Below are 8988 nucleotides of genomic sequence, written 5' to 3' on the forward strand. Positions count from 1 at the left end.
GCTTTTCAGAGTTTGAACCAGTCACAGGCGCCCATCTCCAAACCACCACGCACGAGAGTGGCTGACTCCCCACACTTTCACTGACGCAGTATGTGACCAAGTTTTTTCTTTGCCTGACTGCTGGGTGGGAAGTGGTATGCTGAGGTTTTGCTTTGGTTTTCTTTCACCACGGCTGAGGTTGACCATCTTTCCTCAGGTGTAAGAGGCATTCATGTTTCTTTTCTGTGGACAGTTGGTATTTAAATTTGTTTGAGTGATCAGCTGTTCATTACATGCCCCTGCATTTGAATTCAGACTTGGAGGACATGGGCTGTGCCTGGTCCTACTCCCTGAGGTGCCCCAGCATCTAGAGCAGTGCCTGACCCAGAGCTTGGTTGTTGCATGGACAAGGCTCATGGCTGGTAAATTGTGGTGCTGGAAATGGGCCCCAGATGGCTGCCTTTGGTATTGGGAACACACTGCCAGGCACAGGGTATTAGGCGGTTTATATCCAACATCCCTTTCATCTCTCATTGCTTTTGCCTGGACTGTTTCCCCATCTCATCAATGACGAAACCACAGCTCTGAAAACAGCAAGGAGTCTCAATCTCAAGATCGCATGACTCCCGAGGAGAGGAACGTGGATTTGAGCTAAGGATGAGCGGATTGGAAAGTTGGTGCAAATCAAGACAGACCAGTTTGATTTTTAACACATGGCCCCATTTCCAGAGGCAAATTCAGCTCATCAACCCACCATGGGATTTTCCTCTAGGCTGAAAAGCCAGGTTTGATTCCAAGAAATATATACATTGCAGTGTAATTAAGCAAGGGAACTGTGTTCTTGGAGCCACAGAGCCATGTGGTCAGTGTTTGGGAGACATCCACTTCCTGACCGTAAACAGATGTAAACCCACCATCTGTTCTGCAGTGACTTCCCTGGACCTGTTTTCGGTCAGTTTCTCTCTCTAATTTTCAGGTTTTGACAACCTTGTTTTCTTATTCTTTCCTTTTTTAAAAATGACATAAACCAGTATTTGCTTTTATTTTTTCATGTGCCAGGTTTGATTATTTTGAGTTAATTTATATGCCTTCATTTGTTCCATAAGAGTAAAAAGCAAACCTTTTTCCTGGTTGTTTATCATCAGTCACAATGAATAAGAACTTAGAAAATAGTATTGATTTTGTCCTTTACTGGTGGAGGGTCACTTTTTTTTAGATAGGTACATGGAAAAGAAAATTGATATGCAGGAGATAGGTAAGATGTGATGATTTACTCTTAAATTTCTGTTAACTCTGGATAATTGCATTTGTCTTTCTTCTTTAGAACTTCAAAAAGTCCGTTTGGGTGAATTCTTGTGGGAGAGTCGTGTGTTACGGAGTCTGTTGTTGGAGTTTGTAGTCTATCAGCATTTGACGCTTTAGGGGAGAAAACAGGGAGGTTTTGGAAGCCTCTTCTTGTCCATGCTGTGAGCTCCTGGGTGTGTGCTAACGACTGAGGATGGGATCAATTAGACTCAGTCTTGAGCTACCATTCAAAGCAGCTTTATAAAACTTGAAAAGCTGGGGATTTTTAAAAAACCTTTCTCTTTTATTGTTTTTATTTTTAATTACTGAAGTATTAGGTGTTTTTATAAAGAAAATTAATTTCCCTTTGACGTTCCAAGTCGATGTTAAAAGACTTGTTGTGTGTTCTTCTATATCTTTCTTTCTGCTTCTATAGTTGCCTCATGTCCTGATGTGTTTTTTCAAATTATTTACTTAAAACTACTCCTAATCTTCTCTACCCACCCTCTCTATTTGTCATCTTGCACACTCCTTGCTGATCCCTACCCAGATGCAATCAGGGCACACATGGTTTATCCAGCCTGCGTCATTTCATAGGGCACCACGGGCAGGCGTCCATCAACCTCCTTCATTTCTGCCATCAGTCAATTTTTATTACATGCCTACTATGTTCTAGGCCAGTGCTTTCTAAGTTTCTGGAAGATTGCATCCCCTGAGTGTCAGTCCTGACCACTGAATCAATTCTGTCCTCAATCACCCACTTGGAAATTTTTACAGTGTGGATTGGATCACAACCCACATTGGCATCTGATGTCTATTATAACTCAGTGCCCCAATGCAAACTTTTCATTTAATACCTCTTCTGGGGAAACCAATGCCTCCCCAAATGAACTTACTGAATGCCTATTCGCTGAAAGCCAATTTTCCAAATATTTGAATGTTTAAAACTTCCAAATTTATTGTTTTATCCCATGGTTTTTCTTAGAAAATCAATTTGAAACATTTCACTTATTTAACAAATATTTTTGGAAATTTACTATATACCAGGTGCAGTTCTGGTGTTGAGATTAAAATAGTGACTAAGAGAGTTCTCATCCTTACGGAGCTTCCAGCCACGTGGAGGATACAGGCAGGAAGCACACACGTAAGCACATAGCACATTAGTGCTGCAGATCCTGCATCAGTGGTCAGAAAAACACACAGTGTGAGGTAGTGAGAAAAGGCAGACAATCAGCAGTATAACATAACATAACATATGTAATATCATAACATATGATATAATGTAATATGTAAAGATATGGTATATAATAATACAATATATAATGTAATATGATATAATATGTAATATAATAAAATGTAATATATAATATTATAGTATATAATAATACAATGTATAATATAATAATGTGATACAACATACTGTTATATGTAATGTGATAACGTGTCATAATGTATATAATATGCTACAATAGGACATGTAATATAATAATATAATCTGATACAAGGTAACGTGTAATAACATAGTACATAATAATACAACAATGTAACATGGTATGTCAGCTAGTGAGAGAAGTAAAGCAGGTTGAGGGGTAGAGAGAGGGGAGGAAAACTGTTTATGGGCACAGTCAGGAAGGCTCTCTAAGTAGGTGGCGACTGAGCTGAGCCCTGAAGGATGTGATCAGTTCTAATGTGGCAACATTTGCAAGACAAGCAGCGGGAACAGCAAGTGAAAAGGCTCTACGTGGAGACATAGTGTGTGTTCAAGAAAAGGAAGGGAGTTTGGTGTGGTGGGAATGCAGTGAGCAAAGCAGACAGTGTGGAGACATCAGACCAGATTGGAGAGCAGCAACACATCACGTGGGACTTTGTAGGCACCCGTGAGGAGTCTGGACTTTATTTCTGAGTGTGAAGCGTTTGGATCTTGTTGTGGGCACGATGAGAAGCCCTTGGATGGTTTACCAAGTGTGGCCCTGCCTCATTTGCATTTTGGGGAGGCTGCTGCGGCTATGGTGTGGTGAGGCACTGGCAGGGGAATCATGGAGGTAGGGAGAGCACTTTCGAGGCTTCTGTGGTGGCCTAGGTGAGAGATGGCGGCACCTTGGACTGGGAGGACGTCTCCTTCTTGGAGGAGGTGAACACTGGTTGGAAGCTGGATATATTTAAAAGGAAAAGTCAACAAGATGGGCTCTTGGTTGCATTTGGGAGAGTGAAGGAAAGAGCAGAAGTCAATGATGACTTCTGGGCAGGAGACCCAACAACTGGCTGAATGGGGCAGATCGGGAGAAGAGCAGGGTGTGTCAGTCACCTCAGGCTGCTGTGACAAAATACCATTGACTGGGTGACTTAAACAACAATTATTTCTCACAGTTCCGGAGGCAGGAAGTCCAAGATCAACGTGCCAGTAGACTGGGTTCCTGGCTTGCGGACGGTCACCTTCTGGCTGTGTCCTCAGATGGCAGAGAGAAAGGGAGCGAGCTCTGACCTCTGTTTCTTTTCTTATAAGGGCACTAACTCCATCATGGGGGCCCTACCCTCATCACCTCATCTAAATCTAATTACCTTCCAAAGGCCCACCTCCATCACGCTGGGGTTAGGGCTTCCACATAGGAATTTGAGGGGGAGGGACACGCACATTCAGTCCATCACACAGGGCCAGGAAGAAGGCAAGGGTCCTGTTTGGGTTCTATCAGTTTTGAGGTGTGTATGAGATACGCAACATCGGCAGGTATGATAAGTTGGTTGTGTGAGTCTGGAGCTCAGTGGAGAGCTGGGATAAAGATGCAAGTTAGTTTCCTAGGACTGCCATAACAAATCGCCACAAACCTGATGGCTTAAAACAACAGAAGGTAGGGGCCAGCCCAGTGGTGCAGCAGCTAAGTTTGCGTGCTCTGCTTCAGTAGCGTGGGGTTTGCAGGTTTGGCCCCGGGGCGTGGACCTGTGCACTGCTTATCAAGCCATGCTGTGACAGGGATACCACATATAAAGTAGAGGAACATAGGCACAGATGTTAGCTCAGGGCAAATCTTCCTTAGCAAAAAAAGAAGAGGATTGGTGGCAGATGTTAGTTCAGGGCTAATCTTCCTCAAAAACAACAACAACAACAACAACAACAACAAAAGTCAATTTTCTCGTGGTTCTGAAGGCCAGAAGTCCAAAATCAAGGTGTTGGTTCCCTATGGAGGCTCTGCCTCGTGCCTCTCTCCCAGTCTCGGGGTTTGCTGTCAATCCTTGCATTCCTCGGCTTGTGGCTGCATTCCTCCAGATCTCTGCCTCGGTCGTGACAAGGCATTCATCTCTGGGTGTCCTTTCCTTTTTTTATAAGGCCACCAGTTACTGGGTTTAGGGCCCACCCTAATCTGGTAGGACCTCATCTTAACAAATTACGTCTGCAGAGACCCCATTTCCAAACAAGTTCACCTTCTGAGGGTCCACTTGGACGTGAACTTTGGCGGCCGCTACTTAACTCAGTACAGTAAGTAATAGACATGATACTGAACATGATTGGACTGGAGAGACCACCCAGTGCGTGAGCGCAGGCAGAGAAAAGGGTTGAGGGCTGAGGATGAGCTCCACACCCTGCAATGGGTTGAGGTGATGAAAAGAAGGATATGGCAGAGAAGCCTGAGCAGAGGTGCTGGCTGACTTAGGAGGAAAACCTGGAGATGCAGGGCAGGTAAAGCAGGTGAAGAAAAGGCTTCAGGGAGTAGGACGGGTCCCTGGCTCTCATGTCCAGGCAGAAGACTGGATTAGATGAAGACCGAGAGCCAACATTGGTTTTAGCAAAATGGAGGATCCTGGTGAACTTGGCAAGAGTGGGTCAGTGTGGGTTGGGGACAGAAGCCCAATACCAGTGGATTGAGGAGAGAATGGACGGGACAAACGGGGGCAGGAATGGAAAGAGGTTTTGGGTGTGCTCTGCCTATAAAGGGGCAGAGAGATGGGGCAGTAGCTGGAGGGACTGGGGGTCTAGAAAGCGCTGTTTCTAAGATGGGAGCTATCCGGGCAGTCTGCAGGTTGGTGGGAAGGAGGCAGTACAGAGGGAACGGGACGGTTGGTACAGGAGAGAGAATTGTCAAAGCAACGTCCCTGAGCAGGGGACAAGTGACGGATGGGACATTGTTGTGATGGGGGAGGAGCTGGAAAGAGAATTTGCCAAACTGTCCATTTGGCAAATTATGGACTCATTGTAAACTGATTTCTACTAAATATTTATAAACGTGACACCAAATTGTGCTATGTGGGATGGTGTTAATGGACTACGAGGGTAAGTTTTTCTTTCGTGTTTCAGTTTCGTTTCAGGTGAAACTAATTTTGGTTTTGCTATAGTTTTTGTTTCAGTCTTTGTTTATCTCCTCTTGGTAGCCTGATTTGCAAATCCAGCTCAATTCCACATCAGATTTGGGTGTAATTCTCATTTTAGGCATGGGACATCTCTCAGGTGTTTCAAACTTGTTGAAAACTGTTAGCTGACCACGCTGGGTAACATACGTACATGTTAAGAGGATTTCAAAAGGCAAAAGACAGTCACGAAAATAGATTGGATGATAGAAACCTGTTGGATCATTTGTACCATCCTTGACGTTTAAGACTCACAGAATACTCCTAGTTGAAATACCCAGAAATTCTCATTTGAAGATATAAAACTCCTCAGAACACACTAGACTTCAGTTTGGCCGCAATGAAACAGCTGCAGCCAATGTAAGTCTGAACTAGAATTATCCTAAACCGAAACTAAAACCTCAAACGGAATCATTCAAACGTCACAGATGTCTCCAGGAGCTCACTTCCAAATGGGATCGCTGTAACTGTCAGAAAGCGTTAGAAGAAACACACTTTCTGTCCTTGTTGTTAATTGGATGAATCCAGTAAATTTGGCCATTTAGGGAATTAACCATATAGCAAAAATGGTCATTTGGAGAACTGATTTTCAGTGAATTGACTCAAAGCTGATAATGTCTAAAAACTACATGTCCCGTATCTGAGTGTTGGTTTTATAGTTGTCTTTAAAATGTTGCAATGCATCTTCTCATACATTCTTCTCTATGTGTGAAATAAGGAAAGAAAACAAGGAAAGACATTCCCATGGCTTGTAAGGAATGGAGACAGGATTTGAATTAAAGTTGTTTGGGAAGAAGTTGATGGGCATAGAAACAGGGTATTTAGATTAAAAAGAAAAAAAAAGGTCTCCTTGCCAGATGCTGTCTCAGCACTTGCTCTGCCATGGAATCTTGCCCCAGGCGAAAAGCAAGCTTCCGTTCCAACAATGTACACATTCCAGTGAAGTCGGGCAGGGGAGCGCCGTGCTCGAGTACACAGCCCCACGTGCCCGGCTTTCAGGAGTCTCCCTGTGCGCTGTAGTGAACAGACTTAAATACATCAGCCATTTGCACACCCAACCCATGGAAACATTTTTCCCAAATTTTTTTCTTTGTTGATTTTCATGTTCTGACAACCTTATCTTTTCTTTTTTAAATAAATAAGTAGAAACCTGTGTTTGTTTTTATTTACTCATGGGCTACCTTCAGTGGTTCTCAGATTAATTTCTATACCTTCATGTGTTCCATAAAAGAAAAAGCTTCTCCTTTTGTTTCTTCTGGTTTCGATCACAAAAGTTAAGAACTTCCTAGATAGAATTTTATTTTATTCTTTAACAGGGAGAAGTTTAGTCTAGAAAAAACACCCTGGTTTTTCAAGCGGATGGACGCAGCAAAGACAGCTAACACACTGGGGTTGGTAAAATTTGATTATTTCTTCTTAAAATCTGATACATAGAAAGCCATCTGACAACTCCAGCTGTGTTTCTCTGTTTAGGAGCTCTAACAGAGTAGATTCCCATGAGTTTTCAGCTTTTATGGCCTTTCAAATATTTCAGGACCTACTTTTGTACTAGGAAGACACGAAGGATGTTAGACACACCCCGTGTTTGTGCTGTGGGGCCCCCTTTGAATTGTACTAACAAATTCCAAATGAAGCTGTGGAGAAAACACCAGAAGAAATTAGCTCAGTCTTTTTTATTTAAAGCCAGTTGGCTCCATGTGTAAATACATACATTCTTAACTTTAAAAAAAAAAAAAAACCCTCAGAATAAATGTGTGCTTGTCGTAACAGAACAACCAAATGGAGATCTCTAGAAACCACGCTGCGCCCAGGCCTCCTCCGCAGCCGCCCCGGATGTAACAGCTCGAGAGGGTTTTGTGTTTCCTCCCACTTTCTGTGGAGTCATGCAGCAGCCTCATTTTCTCATATTCTAATTCTTTGCTTACACCTAATTTTGTGTCAATCAAAAGTAATAAGAATGTTTCTTTTGGAAATAATCGTTATCAGCTCGGCATAAAAGTTTTCCATTTTAAATGTTTCCTTCAGTTTTTAACTCGTATCTTTACAGAGTTACAGTTACTGCTGACGTTCACTGAAAATTATCCCCAGCCGGCCTGGGCTGACTGCTAACAGGCGGTCTTTCATTTCTCCCTCCCAAGCAAATGCTGGAGGCGGAGTTTATAATCTTTGATAGACGAGGAAGGTAAGGTCCTGAGCATGAAGTGGCCTACCTAGTTACACAGCTGAAATATGGTAAAATATTACACAGACACAAAATTGAGTGTTTTGCTCGGTTGTTTCAGTCTGTTTTAATTTTAGTTTTGCTGAATAATAGCTCATAAGCATGTTTCCATTTTCAAATTCTCGACTAATCTCTTCATTTAAAAAAATAATGACTATAGGACTACCACGTGCTAGGTACGGGATCTAATCAATACAACGGCTACGTGGCTATTAAGGGGTACGAGAATATGCCACCCCAAATATACCACTTTGGCATTTGGATTATTTTGAGCGAAAGTCCGTGGAGAACCAGCAGATGCAAGAAAAACTGTAAAGTCAGGCGCAATTTTCCCTTTGTAAAGGAAATTTACATTTGTAGAGATGTCTCCTCTCGAGACTCTTACTCACTCCTATCAACAGACCTCAAGGTGCATAACAAACCTTCCTGAATAACCCATGTTGGCCCGACTTTTCCCAGGACTTGCTTCCCCCACCCAGAAGCCCCAAACCTCTTTTCCTTGGTTATTTAAACCCAAGCTCTAACCATTTCTCTGGCTCACTCATTCATGTCCGGGTGCTTCCATGTGTAGATGCAGGTGGCACAGTTCTTAAACTCTGGTTTGTTTTTCTCTCGGGAACCTGTCTTTGGCCAGTCTCTCATTAAAGGGCCCAGCTGGAGAACCTAAGATGGGTAGAGGAAGAGATTTTTTTCCTGTCCTACGCTACAAAGTAGAGGTTCCTCTGACTTTGGACACTGAGAGTGTTTCTGGTGCATTGCTATCAGGAAAAATGCTCGGCACAGGCACTATCCAATATGGTGGCCACCAGCCACAGGTGGTTCTTGGGCACAAGAAATGTGGTGTCTCAGAATTGATAAGCTCAACTCAAAGGGTAAAGTGCACGCTAGATTCCAAAGACCTATGATGGCAAAAATAATGTAAAATATCCCAGTCACATCTTTAATATTGTGATGTAAGGGATCAGAATTGGCCACACCAAAATGTGTATCTTTGGTTACAAGAGACTCGGAAAGAACCTTTGACCTTCCCTCTAACTGCCTAAAAGGATTTAAGACACAAGTCCTGTCCCCAGGACAGGCGATCACCATAGATAACTCTGGGTCTTGGTAGACTGTGAGGGTCCTTGCTAAGCCCATTCTTGTCAAAGTTCTGTCTACCAAACATT

The sequence above is a fragment of the Equus przewalskii genome, chromosome 9, assembly GCF_037783145.1.
Source record: "Equus przewalskii isolate Varuska chromosome 9, EquPr2, whole genome shotgun sequence".
Classification (NCBI taxonomy): Eukaryota; Metazoa; Chordata; class Mammalia; order Perissodactyla; family Equidae; genus Equus; species Equus przewalskii.